Source organism: Ovis aries, chromosome 12, assembly GCF_016772045.2.
Source record: "Ovis aries strain OAR_USU_Benz2616 breed Rambouillet chromosome 12, ARS-UI_Ramb_v3.0, whole genome shotgun sequence".
Classification (NCBI taxonomy): Eukaryota; Metazoa; Chordata; class Mammalia; order Artiodactyla; family Bovidae; genus Ovis; species Ovis aries.
In genome coordinates this window covers 29108338-29129496 of record NC_056065.1, presented here as the reverse complement: position 1 = coordinate 29129496, position 21159 = coordinate 29108338, and the positions used below count along the sequence as shown (strand labels likewise).

Sequence of the window (21159 nt, the reverse complement as noted above, 5' to 3'; positions counted from 1 at the left end):
CGTCCGGCCGCACTGGAGCCCGGGCACCGCGTAGGCGAGGGGCCGGGCTTCCCACCGTGAGCCGCAGGGACTGGGGCATGAACCTGACGTTGGACTGGGCACTGACCTGAGAGGGAGTGGAGGCCGCACCTGTAATGTGAGAGGGCTTTGCGCACCATGGGGCGGTAGTGCGTTTGCTTCGTGGACAGTCTCCTGTCTTGCAGTTTTAGGTTCCGGCATCCCCCCGCCTCCTCCCACCCCCAGGATTTAAAAGGGAGCGCTAGAGACTGGTGTGAGCTAACATCTTGAGAATTTTCCTGGTCTATTTTCTAGAGCTTCCAAACTACCAGGAGCACTAGATCAAATTAAGCATGGATGAAATCGCTACCCACGCCCTGAGAATTGACCAAAGTTGTTTCCAGGATTTGGGATCCATGGGGTGAGTTGAGATGGTCGGTCAGTAATCTGATATTTCTGAGTAGGTCTACTTAAAAAATTAAGGGGAAATCCATGTAACGTAAAATTAACCATGTAAAGTGTATAATTCAATGGTATTTATACATTCCTATATGTAGGGTGGGCGTCCCTGGTGGCTCAGGGGTTAAAGCGTCTGCCTGCAATGCAGGAGACCTGGGTTCGATCCCTGGGTCGGGAAGATCTCCTGGAGAAGGAAATGGCAACCCACTCCAGTACTCTTGCCTGGAGAATCCCATGGACAGAGGAGCCTGGTGGACTACAGTCCACGGAGTCACAAAGAGTTGGACACGACTGAGTGACTTCACTTGATATGTAGGTGGTTCAATCCCAGCCACCTTGATCTATTTCCAAAACATCTCCATCAATCCAAAATAAAACCTCCCACCCACTGAAATGTTTTCTTCACATCCTCTTCTCTCCTCAGTCCCTGGCAGCTTATTGACCTATTTTGGATATTTCATATAAATGAAATCATAGGGTATGTGACCTTTTGTAACTGACTTCTGGCACTTAGCATAAGTGTTTTCAAGGTTCATCCACATTGTGGCGTGGATCAGCACTTCATTCCTTTTTAAGACTGGATAATATTCAGTTACATGTATATCACAGTTTGTCTATCTGATCTTCCACTGATGGGCCTTTGTGCTGTTTCCACCTTTTGGCAATTGTCAGTGGTGCTGCTACAAACATATGTGTACATATATTTGTCTGAGTACCTGTTTTCAATTCTTTGGGGGTACTAGGAGTTGAATTGCTAGATTATATGGAAATTCTATTTTTAACTTTTTGAGGAACCGTCACGCTGCTCTCCATAAAGCTGAGCCATTTTACACTCCTACCAGCAATGAACAGAGGGTTCCAGTTTCTCTACATCATTCGTCACTTGTTATTTTCCATTAAATTTATTATTGTTGTTGTTGCCTTCCTAGGGGGTATAAAGGTTTTGTTTTGCATCCCCCTGTTAATTGGTGATGTTGAGCGTCCTGCACTTGCTGACCATTTATATATCTTTGGAGGAATATCTATTCAAGTCCTTTGCCCATTTTTAATCAGGTTATCTTTTTGTTGCTGAGTTATAAGTGTTCTATATATATTTGCTCTATATCAGACTCCTGTCAGATACATGATTTGCAAATATTTCCTCCTATTTTGTAGGCTCTTTTCACTTTCTGATAATGTCTTTTAATGCACATGGATCTGCGTGCTCAGTTGCTCAGTCATGTCTAACTCTTTTGCAACCCTGTGGACTGCAACCACCCGGTGCAACCACCGAGCCTGAACATGGGATTTCCCAGGCAAAAATACTGGAGTGGGTTGCCATTTCCTTCTCCAGAGGATCTTCCTGACCCAAGGATCAAACCCACATCTCCTGCGTTAACATATGGATTCTCTACCACTGTGCCACATGGGGAGCCCTTTAATGTACATAAGCCTTTAATTTTGACGAAGTCTGGTTTATCAGTTTTTTCTTTTATTACTTATGCATTTGGTGTCATATTTAAGAATCTATTGCCAAATCCAGAGTCATTAAAATTTACCGCTGTGTTTCTTCCAAGAGTGTTATGGTTTTAGAACTTGCATTTAGATTATTGATACATTTTGAGTTAATTATTGTATATGGTATGAGGTCTAGGTCCAGCTTCATTCTTAGGCATGTGGTTAATTGTCCTAACACCATTTGTTGAAGAGACTGTTCTTTCCTCTGGTGAATGGTCTTGGCCTCCTTGTCAGAAATCAATGGGCTATAGATACATGGGAAAAAATCCAAATTTTAAAAAGAGCTGTTTAAATGGAAATTAGTCCAAGATGGAAATGGGGCAAGTCATCATTTTGACAGACAAAATAATGATCCAAGGAATAACCATTGATGAATTAGAGAAATTAATTACAAGTAACAGAAAGAATTATTAAGTAATAGGTTCTTAAAAGTATAAGGATCCTCAAGGGACACAAACTGCAACTCTAACTGATGTATGAACCATCTCTGCAGAATCCCCAAGAAAGGACTGCCCAGGCATATTTCTTATTTTGGGAACTTTCAGTATTGTAATGTGAGCTTCCCAGGTGGCGCAGTGGTACCCACCCCCACCCCCCAGCTGGAGTAACAAATGGCAACATATTCCAGTATTCTTGCCTGGAAAATTCCATGGACAGAGGAGCCTGGCAGGCTACAGTCCATGGGGTCGCAAAGAGTCAGACATGATTTACCAACTACACAAGCAGTGTACATATGTTAATCCCAAGCTCCTAATTTATCCCTCCTGCCACCACCTTTCCCCTTTCAGTTCACTTCAGTTCAGTTCAGTCGCTCAGTCGTGTCCGACTCTTTTCAACCCCATGAATCGCAGCACGCCAGGCCTCCCTGTCCATCACTAACTCCCTGAGTTCACTCAAACTCACATCCATGGAGTTGGTGATGCCCTCCAGCCATCTCATCGTTGGTCGTCCCCTTCTCCTCCTGCCCCCAATCCCTCCCAGCATCAAAGTCTTTTCCAATGAGTCAGCTCTTCTCATGAGGTGGCCAAAGTACTGGAGTTTCAGCTTTAGCATCATTCCCTCCAAAGAAATCCCAGGGCTGATCTCCTTCAGAATGGACTGGTTAGATCTCCTTGCAGTCCAAGGGACTCTCAAGAGTCTTCTCCAACACCACAGTTCAAAAGCATCAATTTTCGGTGCTCAGCTTTCTTTACAGTCCAACTCTCACATCCATATGTGAACACTGGAAAAACCATAGCCTTGACTAGACGGACCTTTGTTGGCAAAGTAATGTCTCTGCTTTTCAATATGCTGTCTAGGTTGGTCATTTGATAACCATAAATTTGTTTTCAAAGTCTGTAAGTCTGTTTCTGTTTTGTAAATAAGTTCATTTGTATCATTTTTTTTAGATTCCACATGTAAGTGATATCATATGATATTTGTTTTTCTCTGTCTGTTTTACTTCATTTAGTATGATAATCTCTAGGTCCATCCATATTGTTGCAAATGGCATTAGTTCATTCTTTTTTATGGCTAAGTAATGTTTCATTGTATATATATGTACCACTTCTTCTTTATCCATTTCTCCGTTGATGGACATTTCAGTAGAGTCCATGTGCAGACTGTATTCCTGTCACATGTAATCACTGAGGCTACCGTTCCACTATCTCATTGGTCAGCCACTGACTTGACATAGATCTCCTTAAACACCTGGAGCCAACTCCTCCCACTCCCAAAGTGAGAAGAAACCTCTCCTGGTCTTTATAGATAGGTCCTGAACTGGGTACTCCTGCTGCACTTAACCAGGCCACCTGAACTCTGCCTTACTCTTTACTTTCTGCTTGTGTGGAAGTTCAGCCAAAAGTGCAAGCCTAGGGTCCTCTTGGATCTTTTCTGAGCCTGTGTCTAGCCCTGGACTTGTGTGTTGCAGTCTGGACTCCCTGGTAAAAGAGGTGGCACTTCAAAGCCTTTTTGCTTCCAGTATCTTCCTCCTTAGCCTCCCCCTTCCAGACTTTTTGGTTGATCTGCTGCTTAACCTATCTGCTGCCTCTTGCCGCAGACAACTATGGGTCCTGTATGTGTTAGCTGCTCAGTCGTATCTGACTCTTTGCTGCCTCATGGACTGTAGCCCACCAGGCTCCTCTGTCCATGGAATTCTCCAGGCAAGATTACTGGAGTGGGTTGCCGTTCCCTTCTCCAGGAGATCTTCATGACCCAGGGAGATCGAACCTGGGGTTCCTGCATTGAAGGTGGATTCTTGACTGTCTGAGCCACCAGGGAAGCTTCTGTATGTCTTTTAAGTCCTTTCAAAAGATGCTCCTTGGGAAGCTACTCTAGACTGAGGGAAGTGAAGCAAAGGTCAGCCTCTGTACCAGTGCCTCAGGGGACTGCCAGCTGGGCCGCAATGGAAAACCACATTTTTGAGAACGAGGTCTGTGTAGCCCAGTCTGGCACCAGCAAGCCACAGCAAGGATTCAGGCTGTTTGTCCTCCTGGCTGCTGCTGGGAGAATGGGAGATGGTGGGTAGGTAAGCAAAAATGCTGCAACAATTTCTTACTGAAATTTAGCAGCCTCTTTCTTCATGAGTCACTCCTCTGGTTGTTCTAATTTTTTTTTCTTTTTTTTAGATTCCAGAGTCCAAAAAAGCTGGTTCTGCCAGTTTTTATAAGCCTAATGGTTGCTTAAGTGGAGGGACTGATTCTTGAAGCTCCTTGTCTGTCATTTGCCATAACATCATTCCTAAATAGCCTCAATTTTACCAGTGGACACTATTGATTGAACAGTTTTCTCCTTGAAGCCATGCTCTCCTGTTTCCCTCCTTCATGGTGAACTTCACCTCCTCTGCCCTTTTTTTGCTTCCAGGTGTCAGTGGGGTTCTGTTCTCACCGTGCACACTCTTCTTGGGGAATCCAGCCATGACCCAAGCTGTCACCTCTGTGTTGATGAATCTCCAACTTAGTCCTCTTCTCAGAGCCCCGGACATGGGGACCACTGTCCATGAACCACTCCACTCAGAAATCTCACAGATCACTCTAGGTGAAGCTGTGTGAGAAAGTTCTGGCTAATAGGTTGGAAGGAGAAGGGGTTCATCCTTATTCTCATTCTTCTTGCTATCTGGAACATGGTAGTGATAGCTGGAGCTCAAGCAGCCACCTTGGACCATGTCAACCATGGGGATAGAGAATCAGTAAAATGGAAGGAGCTGTGTCTTTGATAATTGTCTAGCCACTAGCTTAAAATTGCTTACCTCCTTACTCTGTCTCAAGCTGCTCTGGTGGCTCAGACAGTGAAGAGACTGCCTGCAATACGGAAGACTGGGTATCCATCCATGGGTCGGGAAGATCCCCTGGAGAAGGGAATGGCAACCCACTCCAGTATTCTTGCCTGGAGAATTCCATGGACAGAGGAGCCTGGCAGGCTACAGTCCATAGGGTCACAAAGATTCAGACATGACTGGGCAACTAACACTCTGTCTTAGGGAGGAAAAGCAATTTTATCTTGTTATTTGTGAGTCCCTCACATGGAACTAAACCAAAGTTTGCTTAATACACAAGATGCTTCCAGCCCTGTTCCTCTTACACCATTGCCCCACTGGCTGCGCTAAAGCACACGCAGCTCTCACTGCTAGCATCCCTCTGCACAGCACCTACTGCAAGGGATTATAGAGGTCTAGTGGCTTCTCTTCCTCACTCCCTGTGACCATCTCTAGAGCAGGGCCTGTACATTTCTTAGATTCCTGCCATTAAGGCAAGAAAAAGAGGGATAGGGAGTGGATGTTCTTGGATCCCATTTTTATGTGCTTTACATTTTATCTATCTTATTTTAACTGTTAGAGCAACCCTGTGAGAGGTGGAACATTATTGCTCTTTTATGTGGAGAAATGGAAGCTGACAAGAGAAAAAACTGGTTTCCCAAATGTACATGGATAATGAGGGGCAGAATTAAGTGAGAACCTCAAGTGTGTCTGGCCTGATGCGTAAGCCCACTCTAGCCCACCTAGAAGGTTCCACATCAGAGCATTGGCTGGGCTGTGGCTGCATGATCTTTGATGAATTAATTCCCTTCATGCTTCTCCTTTGAGACTCATTCTCAGCTGCTTTTCGCATGCTGGTTTGTGAAGGATGAGTAAGCGCCTTTCTGAGCCTGACCTCAGTTCAGTAAGGGATGGCTTCTGCTTCAGGTTTTGTTGTTCAGGGGACTTGAAGCTTCCTCAAAAAATTAAAAATAGAACTACCATGTGATCCAGCAAATCCAATCCTGCTATTTGTCCAAAGAAAATGACAGCACAACTTCAAAGAGGTATACACACTCCAAATACACACGCCTGTGTTCATTGTACTATTATTTACAATAGCCAAGATAGGGAAGCAGCCCAAGTGTAAATAATTTTTAATTTTTTGAGGAACCTGCATACTGTTTTCCATAGTGGCTGCACTAATTTGCATTGCTACCACTAATGCACAAGGGTTCCCCTTTCTCCACATCCTTGCCAACACTTGTTATCTCTTATCTTTTTGATAACAGCCATTCTGACTGGTGTGAGGTGATATCTCATTGTGGTTTTGCTTTGCATTTTCCTAATAATTAATGATGAGCATCTTTTCACATGTGTTGGTCATCTGTATATCTTCTTTGGGAAAATGTCTGTTTAATTCCTCTGCTTGTTTTCTAATTACGTTTCTTTTTAATGTTGAATTGTTTATTTTGGATATATTATATTCAAATATTTTGTATATTAATTCCTTATCAGATGTATTTTTTGCAAACACCTTCTCCCATTCAGTAGGTGTCCTTTTCATTTTATTGATCATTTCCTTTGCTGTGCAAAAGCTTTTTAGTTTGATGTAGTCCTATTTGTTTATTTTTGCTTTTGTTTCCCTTGCTTAAATAGATGCAAAAAATTATTGTTAAGACCAGTGTCGAAAAGCATACTGCCAATGTTTTCTTCTAGGAGTTTTATGATTTCCTAAAACCTATGGTTTAGGTCTTATGTTTAAGTCTTTAATCCATTTTGAGTTTTACTAAAAGTTTTGTTTTTGTTTTTTTTTTTGCTAAAAGTTTAATTTATGCTCTTAAAACTGAGAATTCCAAAAAAGCTTTTGTTTATATGAATTGTATCTATCAATATTTATCACATTAGAAATTAAAACTGAGAAAGTTAAAAAATGTTTTCATTTTAAAGTAATAACAACCAGTGATATGTTAACATTTTAATGAAAATAACTGTGTTTACCTAAAAGAATTAGTGAGGAAAGTGACACTGTTTTACATTTGTGGTACGCAGAATAATGTCCCTCAAAAAACGTCTAAACCCTATTCCCTAGGACCTGTGAATATGTGACTTTAAATGACAAAAGGGATATGTGAATGTGATTGGAGTTAAGGACCCTGAGATGGGGAATCTTCCTAGATTGTCCAGGTGGATTTAGTTACATGAATCCTTAAAAGTGTGGAACCTTTCTTGGCTGTGGTTAAAAGGAGATGCAACCACTAAAGAGTCAGAGGGGAATGTAGTGTTTCTGTCTTTGAATAGAGAGGAAAGAGACCTCAAACCAAGGAGAGCATGTGGCCTCTAGAAGCTAGAAAAGGCAAAGAAACAGTCTTCATTAGAACCTTGAGAAAGGAGCACAGCCCTCTGACACCTTGATGTTCGCCCCATAAGAGGTGTATTGGACTTCTGCCCTGGGGAACTGTAAGGCAGTGTGTATTGTTAAGTGACTGTGTTAGTTTTTGGTTTTGTTTTAATAACATCAAGAGATAACTAACATAACATTTTGGCAGATTTCTTTAATGTCCAGCTTCTAAGAAGACCATTGGATATTCACATCTACTTCTACATTCAGTCTTTTGTGATATGATGCTTTGGTTGAAGTATATAAAGAAAATTTGGCCTTGTGTATTGTTAAAGTTGGAAAATCTAAGAGAGCTTCAGTAGCCTTCTCAGATCACTGGGGATCATTCTGATACTACACTAAATTTAACAGTTGTAATTTCCTAATTGTTAGTTGCAGAGTGGAGCCCAAAATGATATCAATGAACTTTTCATATCCGTTACATTAAAATCCATTGATCTCTCTTGCACTTTAATGGATCTTTTTACCCATGCATGATTTTATAACATCATATATTGAGTGTCTAGAAAAACATTGATTCACTGAACTATGCAACTCTTCCAAATGTTGACATTCTTCATTATATGATCTAAAAATACAAAATTTTAATATCACCAGTAGTCTTCTCTAAAATAGCTGGGAAGCTCTTCAAGTCCCTATGGCAGACACAAGTTTTCTAGAATTCTCATGTCATTAGCCACACATGCCGTCAGCATTTTCCCATCAGTTGTTTTCCTTGAAATAATAGGCTCACTTTGTTCATTTTCATGAGAATGTCTGCCAGATACACAAGTCTGAATAACTTTCAGTTGTCCGTCATACTTCCAAGCAAAAATGATATTCTCTAGAGAAAGCAGCTACTGCAGCTTACGTAAGAGTGTAATCACAGAAGTGCTTTTCACGGAGATGGCCAAGACGCTTCAGACTGTAGCAGTAAGGCTTGATGCCGACTTTCCATTTCACTACGCAGAATATTCAAAATATTATGCAGATATGTTATATGAAAATATTACACAATCAAGGGTAGAGATTAGACAAAATTGGCAATTTTTACTGCTTGCTTCTGTATGTTTTCAGCTGAATCTGGCACTTTTAAAAAGTCACTGATTCGTGGCCATGACTGTTATAATGGTGACCAGTACTGTTTTGTGCCACTGAGTTTCCCCCACACTCAGGCCCCGGAAGGTTTATCTACCATTGCTTTTGTTCCATCAGTGCCCATGTCAACATGGTGAGAAAGAGTAATAATCAAGTTTTAGTATTAGTATGAAAATCATGTTGCCCTAGCGGTCTGCAGATCATGCTTGGAAAACCATCCAGTTGAAGCTGTTTTCTCTCAGGCCTCTACCTTCGTTCCATGTTTCTACGCTACGTAGAGGGTGGGCTTGGCATTTTGGTGTTTGTTTCTTTAAGGATGTGCATATCATCGTGTCATGTTCTTACAAGATTTATGAAGTTAACACTGTATGCTTTGTAGACAGCTCAGAAAACATTTTTTTAATAGCCTGTCTTCCGCTTTGCTATTTTCTTGGTTTTGTGTACCATTCTACACGTTTGGGTTTAGGAAGGAAAGGAGTAACTGTCCAGTAGTCATTCCCACTTAGTGGAGAATGACTTCATTGAACATGGAGGGGAAAGATGTAAAGGATGTTAAGGAAATTAAACAAGGAGGCCATGAGACTGAATTGGCTCTAATGCCTTGGTGCCCCATGCAAGCAAACCAAAACCTAAGCCAGAGTTAATGCACTTCAATCAGCGAAAATGAAACTTGAGAGCCACCAACTGCGAACAGCCAACTTGGCTTTTCCAAATAAGGCAACTAACTGTTCCGCTTTGGCCAATCAAATAATCTCCCTGCTTTGCTTCTTCTCTGTCAAACCCCTCCCTAGCTCCTGTCAGTGGAAAGCTCTTCATCACCTTTGGTTTGGTGCTGTCCAATTCAAATCAACATGAACTCAAACTTTTTTTTTTTTTTAATGTCCGTCAGTTTACCTTTTCACATGCATGTGCGTGCGTGCTCAGTCACTAAGTCGTGTCTGACTCTTTGCAACCCCACGGACTGTAGCCCGCCGGGCTCCTTTGTCTGTGGGATTTTCCAGGTAAGAATTCTGGAGTGGGTTGCCACTTCCTCCTCCAGGAGATCTTCCCAACCCAGGGATCAAACCCGCATCTCCTTCATTGGCAGGTGGATTTTTTTACCCCTGAACCACCTGGGAAGCCCCTTTAATGTGTATACATTGGGACAATATTTAATTTCATTACATGTTGTCAAGTAGAAAGCCACAGTGAGTCATAGACACAATCAGACTTATCCTAAGGCACATAGTCAGGGACCAGTGTATGGGGTTTGAGGCCGGCAGAATAACTGGAAATTGAGGGAAGCCATCCTGGGAAGAAGGAGCCAAAGAGGGGAGCCCCCCCCCAGAGGGCTCCCCAAATCTGCATGTAAATTCCCCCCAAAGCCATGGCTGACCTCTTCACCAGAGATGAAGGGCATTTTATTTCTTTATTTGGCTGATACAGGTCTTGGTCACACATGTGAATTCTTGATGTAGTTGTGGCATGTGGGACAGTTCCCTGACCAGGGATTGAACCTGGGCCCCCTGCATTGAAAGTGTGGCATCTTAACCACTGGACCACCAGGAAAGTCCCATGAAGGGCATTGCATAATGATAGATTTTAAGTTGGCCTCTTTCAGATAATTGCTATGAATATTTTCTGAGCTAACACAAAAGATCAGAAGAAACCAGACACCTAGCCAGTGTCATAAGAATTGCTTAGTGTGGGAAAAACTCTCACACATCTAGTGCTAGGAGCGCTGTGAATGTCATAGTAGTGTGAGAGTGAAAGGGAGATGCCCTGGAGGAGGACCGAGGTTTTCTTTAAAGCCACATAAGGTAATAGTCACAAGTTTCAGGGATTAGAACCTGAATATTTTGGGGGATCATTACTTAGTCATCCACAGCCCAACCCTCAGCTCTCATAGTCATGTCTCCTGCACACCAAACAGTCCCATCCAGGTGTCTTCCTACTTCTCAACCCACAACAGCAGCATCTCAAGCCCCAGATGTTGTCTAAATATCATCAGCGATAAAGCTCAAAATTTCATCATGTTTATCATCTAAAATCAGTGGCACTGGGTATGATCCATCCTGGAGCAGAATTCCTCTCCATCTCTGGGCTTGTAAAACTAGAAAACAAGTTATCTGCTCCCAAAATACAGTTGTGGGACAGGTACAGGATAACAGCTATAGACGTTCCCATTCCAAAAGGGAGAATCGCCGCAACAACTGAGCCCAGGCAGCGCAACTAGAAAGTCTGTGCACTGAAATGAAAGATACTGCTTGCCACAGCGAAGACCCAACGCAGCCAAATAAATATACAAAAGAAACGGGAGAGAACAGAAGAAAAAGAGAGTCACCAGCCCCAAGCAACTTTGAAACCCCACCAGCCAAACTCGCATTAGGTTCCCTGCCCTGCCCCCTGCCTCCCCATCTTCCTTTTTCTTGAAAGTGTGGCGTCTGTTTGCAGCTGAGTAGGTTTATCTGCCTGTTTCTGGCCTATAGAAGCTTGGTGACCACTTTCTTTCATTTCACCCTCTCAGTTTGAGTTGGCGATTTTCGAACATTCTGAAAACCCTTGTGTATGTCATGGAGATTCGCACCATGAAACAAGAGGCTCCTGGAGTCCCCCACCTTTATTCTTGGCTTCTGGCTTCTGCTCAAGTGGTGAGGGGATGCCCAGTCACGTGTCTCATCTCTTCAGTGCTAACGTGGCTCTCCCACCACACCCTCGGCCTTCTCTCCACAGTCTGCTTTTCGGACAGTCAATCTCCGAATTAGCATCTTTGGCAATCTGGGATAGGTTGAGAGTTTCCCATGATCATCAAGTCTTGGTTCTTTCCTGCTTAACAGTTCTTCCCTCAGCTTATCTGTGACCTCTGGAATTTTACTGTAAGCAGCGAGAAGAAGCCAGGCTGCACCTTCTGCCCTTTGCTTGGAAACCTCCTCAGCTGAACATCCAGGTGCCTTGTTTGCAAGCTCTGCTGCCTTCAGGCCTGGAGGACACAATGCCGCTCGGCTTTCTGCCTTGATAGAGTCAGGATTCTCTTTCCTTCAGTTTCCTGTCACATGTTCCTCACTCCCTCTGAACCTTTGCTAGCAGCACCTTTAACATCCACGTTTTTTTTTAACCAACAGTCTGTTTAAGATAATCTAGGTATTCTCTAAGATTGCGTGGGCTTTTCTACTGTGCTCTTCACTTGTGGTTGAGCCATCACTGACAGTGTCTTTAACAACCATATTTCTACTAATAGTCTGCTCACAACGATCTAGGCTTTTTCTATCATGTTTCTCAGAATTCTAGATTCTATCCCTTTCGCAAATCTAAAGCTACTCCATTTTCAGGTGTTTGTTATAACAGCATCCCTGCTGCTGCTGCTAAGTCGCTTCAGTCGTGTCCGACTCTGTGCGACCCCACAGATGGCAGCCCACCAGGCTCCCCCGTCCCTGGGATTCTCCAGGCAAGAACACTGGAGTGGGTTGCCATTTCCTTCTCCAATGCGTGAAAGTGAATTTTCTCAGTTGTGTCCTTCCCTTAGGGACCCCATGGACTGCAGCCCACCAGGCTCCTCCGTCCATGGGATTTTCCAGGCAAGAGTACTGGAGTGGGGTGCCATTGCCTTCTTCTATAACAGCACCCCACTTCCAGGCAAAATCTGTATTAGTCGGCTCAAAACAACACACATTCACTCTCTTCTATCAATAGCTCTGAAGGTCAGACTTCGGAAATGAGTTTCATGGGGCCAAAACCAAGGTGCCTGGGTGTGCCACCCCAGAGGCTCTAGGGGAGAATCCATTGCCTTTCCTTTTCCAGCTTCTACCCGTTTCCTCCTACAGGTTCCAGCTTATATTGCTTGGCTCGTGGCTCTTCACATTTCTCTCTGCTTCACCATTACATCAGCTGCTCTTCCATCTCTCTAATCAGATCTCCCTCTGCTCCCTTATAAGTACTCTTGTGATCACATTTAGGGCCCACATGGATAATCCAAGATAATCTTCTCATCTCAGGATTCTTAACATAAGCCTGTCTGCAAAGACTATTGCCATGTGTGGTGGTGAATTTTGTGTGTCGACTTAACTAGACCACAGTATCCAAACACTGGGTCAAGAATTACTCTAGATGTTTCTCTGAGGGCATTTTTTAGATGAGATTGTCATTTGAATCAGTAGACTTAGAGTGAAATGGATTACCCTCCGTTATGTGAATGGGCCTCATCCAATCCATCAAAGCCTTAATAGAAAAATATCAACCTCCCTCGAAGAAGAGGGAATTCTGCCAGCAAATGGCCTTTGGACTCAAGCTGCGGCTCTCTCCTAGGTCTCCAGCCTGCCAGCTACCCTGCAGATTTTGGATTTTCCAGCCTCTACAATTGCACAAGCCCAGTTCCTTAAAATCTCTTTCTCTCTCTATAACTTTACACACACACACAGCCTATTAGTTCTGTTTCTGTGAAGAACCTGACTAATACATCATATAAGGTCACATAAGTTTCTAGGAAATAGAGCACAGTTAACTTTGGAGCCAGTGTTCAGTCTATCACAAACATCATCAATTCTTTTCAAGTACATATGGAAAATTTATCAAAATTGACTCTATGCTGAACCATAAAATAAGTCTTGGTACCTTTCAGTCTTATATAGTATGTTCTCTTTTGACAACAGAAACAAATTAGAAATCAATAATAATAACTAGAAAAGTCCCACATATTTGGGACCCATATGGGTGCTAAGCAGCACCCATAGGACAAGGTAGAAATCACTAGAAGAGTGAGGGACTATTTCAAGCTGAATAAAAATACAATATATCAAAAATTAAAGACTGCAGATAGGCAGTGCTTAGAGTAAAATTTATAGAAGTGAATGCTTACAAGAAGAAAGATTTAAAGTTAATGACCTGTTTTACCTGGAGAACTAAAAGCGTGAGTTAAACCCAAAGTGAGTAGCAGAAAAAATAATAATGATAAGAACGGAAATCAACAAAATAAAAAACAAATGATAGGGGCTTCCCTCCTGATCCAGTGGCTAAAACTTCGCTTCCGGTGCAGGCGCCAAGGTTGTTTGAAGTTTGAATTACTTTTCATGGGAAGAGAGTAGTGACAGGAAATGACCAGATAATCCACTTTTGACATGTATCAGATAGTACTAAAGCATTTGAGAAACCTCATGGGATTATACCATAAATGGTCAGACCTTTAGTCAAGTTCAGATACGCAGGTAATGGTCTCACACAAAGCAACAGAATGCATGGCAGTTTGCAGTATGTGTCTTTTAAAGCCTCTTCAGTATTTTTGGCTTGAGGACCACTTATGCTAATAGCATTCATAGAGCTCTCTGCAGATAACACATTTTGAAAATATGTAAGATAATTGCATAGAAAGGAAATAGAGATGTAGCTATACTTTGAAACTAGCAGATTATTTTCCTTGCTACAACACTTCTCTTTTCTTCTAATATATATTTACAGACAGCGTTCATGGAATATTACTGCCATAGTACAAAGAATGGCTTTTGTGGATTTCTTCTTACACGTTGCAGGAGGGCCAGCTTTCATTTTGGGTGTGGCTATCTCACACAGCAGTGTGGTATATTAAGCCCATTAAAATGATCTATATTTAAAAGTACACATTTAATTTACTTACTTAAAGTTCAGTTGGTAAAGAATCTGCCTGCAATGCAGGAGACCTGGGTTCAATCCCAGGGTCAGGAAGATCCCCTGGAGAAGGAAATGGCAGTCCACTCCAGTACTCTTGCCTGGAGAATTCCAAGGACAGAGGAGCCTGATGGGCTACAGTCCATGGGATCGCAAAGAGTTGAGCACGACCATGTGACTAACTTTCTTCCACTTTTTCAGGAACTGGACCCCACATGATGCAACTAAAAGTTTGCTTGCTACAACTAAAGATACAATGAAGATGGAAGATCCTGCATGTGCGACTAAGATCTGACGCAGCCAAAATAAATAAATAAAAGAATGTAAGTTTCAGTTCAGTTTAGTTCAGTTGCTCAGTCGTGTCCGACTCTTTTCAACCCCATGAATCGCAGCACGCCAGGCCTCCCTGTCCATCACCAACTCCCGGAGTTCACTCAAACTCACGTCCATCGAGTCCGTGATGCCATCCAGCCATCTCATCCTCGGTCGTCCCCTTCTCCTCCTGCCCCCAATCCCTCCCAGCATCAGAGTCTTCTCCAATGAGTCAACTCTTCTCATGAGGTGGCCAAAGTACTGGAGTTTCAGCTTTAGCATCATTCCTTCCAAAGAAATCCCAGGGCTGATCTCCTTCAGAATGGACTGGTTGGATCTCCTTGCAGTCCAAGGGACCCTCAAGAGTCTTCTCCAACACCACAGTTCAAAAGCATCAACTCTTCGGCACTCAGCCTTCTTCACAGTCCAACTCTCACATCCATACATGAACACTGGAAAAACCATAGCCTTGACTAGACGGACATCATGTCTACCTTAAAAAATAATAAATTAACAAATCCAAATGTTGGCTCTCTGAAAAAGATTAATAAAGTTGACAACCCTAGGAAGACTGATTAAGAAGAAAAAAAGAGAAAAAATATAAATTATTAGTATCAGCAATGAAAGAGAATCATCAGAGATTCTACAGATGTTAAAAAGATAATGAATATTATAAATAATGACACTAAATCTGACAACTTAGATGAAATGAGACAATTTCTTGAAAAATCCAAATGATCAAAACTGACATGAAAATAAATACAAAAATTTAATGGTCCCTTTTTACAAATATTGTCTATTACAGATGTTGAATTTCTAATTAAAAATCTCCCCATAAGCAAAACATCAGAGCCAGATAGTTTCATTGGTAAATTCAATAAAACATTTAAGGAAAAAATAATAGTGTCAATCTTACATAAATCCTTTCAGAACACAAAGGAGGAGGGCAGAGTTTCCAATTTGATGACACCAGCAATAAACAATCTTGAAGCCAAAATATGACAGAGATGCTTTAAGAAAAGAAGATTACAGATCAATATCCCTCATGAATATGGATACATAAATCTTTAACAAAATGTTAGCAAATTTAATCCAGAAATGTATAAAAAGAACAATACATCAAGTCAATGGGATTTATCCCATGAGTGCAATGTTGATTTCATATTGGAAATCAATCAACATAATTTATTGTACCAACAGAATAAAGAAGAAAAACCATGTGACCACCTCAGTAGATGTATAGAAAAAGCATTTTTAAAAAAAGAAAAAATAAATGCAACACTCATTCATAATAAAAATCTCAGAAAACTAGGAACACAAGGGAATTTCTTCATTCTGATAAAAGTCACCTATGAAAAACCTGTAGCTAATATACATAATGATGAAATATTGAATGTTTTCTCCTAAGAAAAAGGCAAGGATGTTCTCACTTTTATTCAACATTGTACTAGAGCCATAATGATTGCAACCATGCAATAAAAGGCATAAAGATTGGGAAGGGAGAAGAAAAACTATTTACAGCTGACACAAACACATATAAAGCATCTACGAAACAAGACCACTGGAACTAATAAGTGAGTTTAGTAGGGTCACAGATTACTAGGTCAGTATGCAAAAGTTAAATATATTACTATACACTCACAGCAAGCACATAAAAATGGAAATTTAAAAATCTCTTTTTAATAGCATCCAAAAGCAAAAAAAATTAGGAAAAAAGAGTTCTCAAAATGCATGTAGAACTCTACCATGAAAACCACCTGACAATCATGAAGAAATTTAAGGAAATCTAAACCAATGGAGAAAGGCACCATGTTACCTACCGTAGGAAGATGTCCGTTCTCTCCAGATTTATCTATAAATTCAATGTTGTGCCAGTTAAAATCTCAGTGTCTTTTGGTAGAAAATGACAAGTTGATTAAAAATTTTTAATGGAAATGTAAGAAAAACATCTATTTCTGCTTTATTGACTATGCCAAAGCCTTTGACTGTGTGGATCACAATAAACTGTGGAAAATTCTGAAAGAGATGGGATACCAGACCACCTGACCTGCCTCTTGAGAAATCTGTATGCAGATCAGGAAGCAACAGTTAGAACTGGACATGGAACAACAGACTGGTTCCAAATAGGAAAAGGAGTACGTCAAGGCTGTATATTGTCACCCTGCTTATTTAACTTCTATGTAGAGTACATCATGAGAAACGCTGGACTGGAAGAAACACAAGCTGGAATCAAGATTGCTGGGAGAAATATCAATAACCTCAGATATGCAGATGACACCACCCTTATGGCAGAAAGTGAAGAAGAACTAAAAAGCCTCTTGATGAAAGTGAGAGGAGAGTGAAAAAGTTGGCTTAAAACTCAACATTCAGAAAACAAAGACCATGGCATCCTGTCCCATCACTTCATGAGAAATAGATGGAGAAACAGTGGAAACAGTGTCAGATTTTATTTTTGGGCTCCAAAATGACTGCAGATGGTGATTGCAGCCATGAAATTAAAAGATGCTTACTTCTTGGAAGGAAACTTATGACCAACCTAGATAGCATATTCAAAAGCAGAGACATTACTTTGCCAACTAAGGTCCGTCTAGTCAAGGCTATGGTTTTTCCAGTGGTCATGTATGGATGTGAGAGTTGGACTATGAAGAAGGCTGAGCACCGAAGAATTGATGCTTTTGAACTGTGGTGTTGGAGAAGACTCTTGAGGGTCCCTTGGACTGCAAGAAGATCCAACCAGTCCATTCTGAAGGAGATCAACCCTAGGATTTCTTTGGAAGGATTGATGCTGAAGCTGAAACTCCAGTACTTTGGCCAGCTCATGCAAAGAGTTGACTCATTGGAAAAGACTCTGATGCTGGGAGGGATTGGGGGCAGGAGGAGAAAGGGATGACAGAGGATGAGATGGCTGGATGGCATCACTGACTCGATGGACATGAGTCTGAGTGAACTCCAGGAGTTGGTGATGGACAGGGAGGCCTGGCATGCTGCGATTCATGGGGTCGCAAACAGTCAGACACGACTGAGCGACTGAACTGAACTGAAAGAACCTATAATAGCTTAAACAATCTTGAAATGGAACAATTGGAGGATTCACAAAATCTGATTTCAAGATTACAATGGTAATCAAGACAGATGGTACTGGCACAAAGGCAAATAGATCAATGGAAGAGAATAGAGAGTCCACACTTAGATGATCAATTGATTTTTTACAAAGTTACCAATGTAATTCAATTAGAAAAAGTCCTTCCAACAAATGGTGCTGTAACTATTAGATAAATGTATAGAAAAAAATGAACCTTGTCCCCTATCATAGACCTAAACATAAATGCCAACAATATAAAACTTCTAGAAAAAAATTTAGGTGATTATTTTCATGACTTCGGGATTAGGGATATTTTCTCAGAGCAGAGACACAAAAAAGCACTAAACAAATTATAAATGGATAATTAGACCTTTTAGAAATTTAAATTTTCTTCTTCTAATAGACACCATTAATCAACGGAGAAGGCAATGGCACCCCATTCCAGTACTCTTGCCTGGAAAATCCCATGGTGGAGGAGCCTGGTAGGCTGCAGTCCATGGGGTCGCAAAGAGCTCAGACATGACTGAGCGACTTCACTTTCACTTTTCATGCATTGGAGAAGGAAATGGCAACCCACTCCAGTGTTCTCGCCTGGAGAATCCCAGGGACAGGGGAGCCTGGTGGGCTGCCATCTGTGGGGTCGCACAGAGTCGGACACAGCTGAAGCGACTTAGCAGCAGCAGCAGCAGCAGTAAAACCAAAAGACAAGTCAAACTGTTGAAAAATTTTTGCAATACGTATGTTTGACAAAACACTTACATCAAGAATATGTAAAGAATGGAATAAATAAATAACAAAAAGACAGACCACCCGATTAAAAATGAGCACAAGACTTCAACAGATACCTGACAAAAGAAGATAAACGTGGTTAAAAAAGGAGTGAAAAGATGCTCAACATTATTAGTCACCAGGGAAATGCAAATTTAAACTCCAATGACAGTTTCTTGCCCTGACAGTTTCTCTCCCTGACAATGCCAAATGTGGTGAGAACCAGTAAGCAGCTGACACGCTTACACAGTGGAAGTGTTAAATAACCCAGTCACCATGGAAAACTGTTACACATCCATCCGCACTATGACCCAAATGTTCCATGCCTTTCCTAAGTATTTATCCAACAGAAGTAAAACATAATGTCCAGAAAAAGTCTTGAATGAGAATATCCATAGCAGCTTTATTCATGTGTCAAAAACTGATGACAGCTCTAATATCAACAGAATGGATAAACAAATTGTTGCATGTTTGTACAATAGAATATTCAGCAATAAAAAATAATGTACTGATAACATGCAACAACATGAATAAATCACAAAAAGTATTACAGTAAAAAAAGCCAGGCATACTAGTACATATGGTGTGATTGCGTTTGTAAAAAAATTTAAGAATGGGCCAACTAATCTATAGGCTGGAAATCAGAACAGTGGTTTCCTATAGGGGGTGAAGATTAACTGGGAGGTGGTATTAGGAACTTTCTGGGTGACAGAATTGTTGTCTATTTGTCAGAGTGGTGGTTACATGAGTATTTACACATATATCCAAACTCATTGAATTGTATATCTAATATAAATACAAAATTTTTTGTATGTAAATTTCAATATATACATTGTATAAAATGTATTTAATATATATTTATATTTGTTATGGCATTCCAATATCTGAAAAATAAGTGCTGCTTAAGGTGATGGTCAAAGATAAATAAGATACATTTAACTGGGTTTTTCCCCTACTCTTTTCTTGTCTATTGTAAACATGCAGTATTGTAAAGTAAATAGCAAAGATTGAAAACATTTTTCTTGTCTTCTAAAATACTTTCTTTTATCCAAAGCTTAAAGAGTCTTTGCTTTAGATAGAAATTTGAAAACATTTTTCTTTTCTATTTTTTCTGTAATTCTCTTTAATCTGTCCAGAATTTGGAGGGGAGAATGCTGGATTCCAGGGGTAGAGAGGAAAGGGCTTTCTTTTCACCTCTTAAATTCCTTTCCTGGACCTTTTTGCCTCTAGGTCCTGCTGCTTCGGGCCAAAGACAAGAGATGGTAGAAAAGCAGGAGGCAGATATTCAGCTGAGAGCCCAGGGTCACCCTCTCTTCAAAGGGGCACCAGTCCTTTTCCTGCACATGACTATCTTTGTCTAAATGGCCTCATTTTCTGATTAATACAGCTCAAAATTAGCCCATTTCCTTGAAATTAAAACTACAGTCCTGGAAACACTCAAAAGAAGACAAAGCCAAATAGCTATTTGAAAAATAGGAAAATGCTCTAAGTGGAATATTATAACCATCCTGTGATACTCATGGAGTGTTGTACATCTGATAAATATGGATCTTTGGGGAAATGATGGTTTGATGATTGGCTCTGGTGCATCACACCGGGGCATCTGAGGGCAGTTGGAAGTACATGAGGTAAGGGGTGCCTGAGTCTGATTTACAGAGTTATCCCAGTGCCAGGCTTAGTGGCATCTGCACTTTATTCTCAAAGAGCAGCTGGTCTTGGTACAAGTTGAAAAGAACATTGATCTCAGAGCCTTTTTCAAAGCTAGGTCTACACGACAACCACTGTCAGCAACAGCAACATCTGCAGATACAAGAAGCAGCAGGAAATTAGTGTTGATCTTCCAGAGATATTCATAGCACTTTTCTGAGGGTGTTTAAAGTTGTGAGGGGCTTCCCAAGTGGCTCAGTGGTAAAGAATCTGCCTGACAAGCAGGAGATGGGTTTCAGTCCCTGGGTTGGGAAGATCCCTTGGAGGAGGATATGGCAACTCAATTCAGTATTCTTGCCTAGAAAACTCCATGGACTGAGGAGCCTGGCAAGCTGCGGTCCATGGGGTCACAAAAGAGCTGGACACGACTTAACTACTGAACAGCAGCAGCAGCAAAACCATGAGAGGAGAATTATCTGGGAACTGTGAATGCTGCAAAACATGATGATAGGATACAGTTGTGTGTCTCCAGCTTACCTCGATAAGTAACTTTTATCCTCCCTAGTCGCTGTGGGAAGCACTGCACAGGTGCCTGGCTTAGAACATGCTTTAGATTGCTTCTGTTCAGATTGATGTAAGAATCAGCATACGATCCACAAAGGGGAAATCAGCTATGGTTTTCGTAATTCACAGCAATTGGTTGTGAATAACTTGTGGCTGTTTCCAAAAGTTCAATCTACCCCAGACAGGATAAAGATTTGCCAACAGAGAAAGTATTAAAGGAAATGTCTGGTCCACTCTTTTAGAAATGTTTGCCATCAGAGTTCCTGACGGACACTGGGTGGTGGGTACCATTCCCCGAAGAGATGACTCTGAAGGGACTGCTCTCTGGATGAACTCAGTCCTGTTGGCTTGTCACCACCCTCTCTTGCATGCATTATTCCTTAAAGCCTGGACCTAAGCAGCACTTACAGACTTCCCTTCTGCTCAAAGTGAAAAGCAAATGCTAACCCTGCATCTACTATTTCTGCATGTTTTTCCTCCTAATTTTCATCTCTCTTGTTCTCACTGGATGGTTTGGAGGATGAGTAGTGA

General features: G+C 41.4%; 1 long non-coding RNA gene and 1 other non-coding gene across 4 annotated transcripts; one reads left to right on the top strand and one right to left on the bottom strand.

The window, feature by feature from the left end:
* Positions 1-9: 9 nt before the first annotated feature.
* LOC105607267 (uncharacterized) lies at positions 10-19976 on the top strand. 3 transcript variants are annotated; one of them, XR_009595672.1, is made up of 4 exons: positions 10-136; positions 313-418; positions 14457-14578; positions 19648-19976. It is a non-coding gene; the product is annotated as an uncharacterized LOC105607267 (long non-coding RNA). The 3 variants fall into 3 exon arrangements; XR_009595673.1 differs by lacking the exon at positions 19648-19976 and adding an exon at positions 18053-19435; XR_001043913.5 differs by lacking the exon at positions 19648-19976 and having other exon boundaries at positions 14457-14588.
* Positions 10118-10190, bottom strand: TRNAE-UUC (transfer RNA glutamic acid (anticodon UUC)). Its single transcript has one exon. It is a non-coding gene; the product is annotated as a tRNA-Glu (tRNA).
* Positions 19977-21159: the final 1183 nt, after the last annotated feature.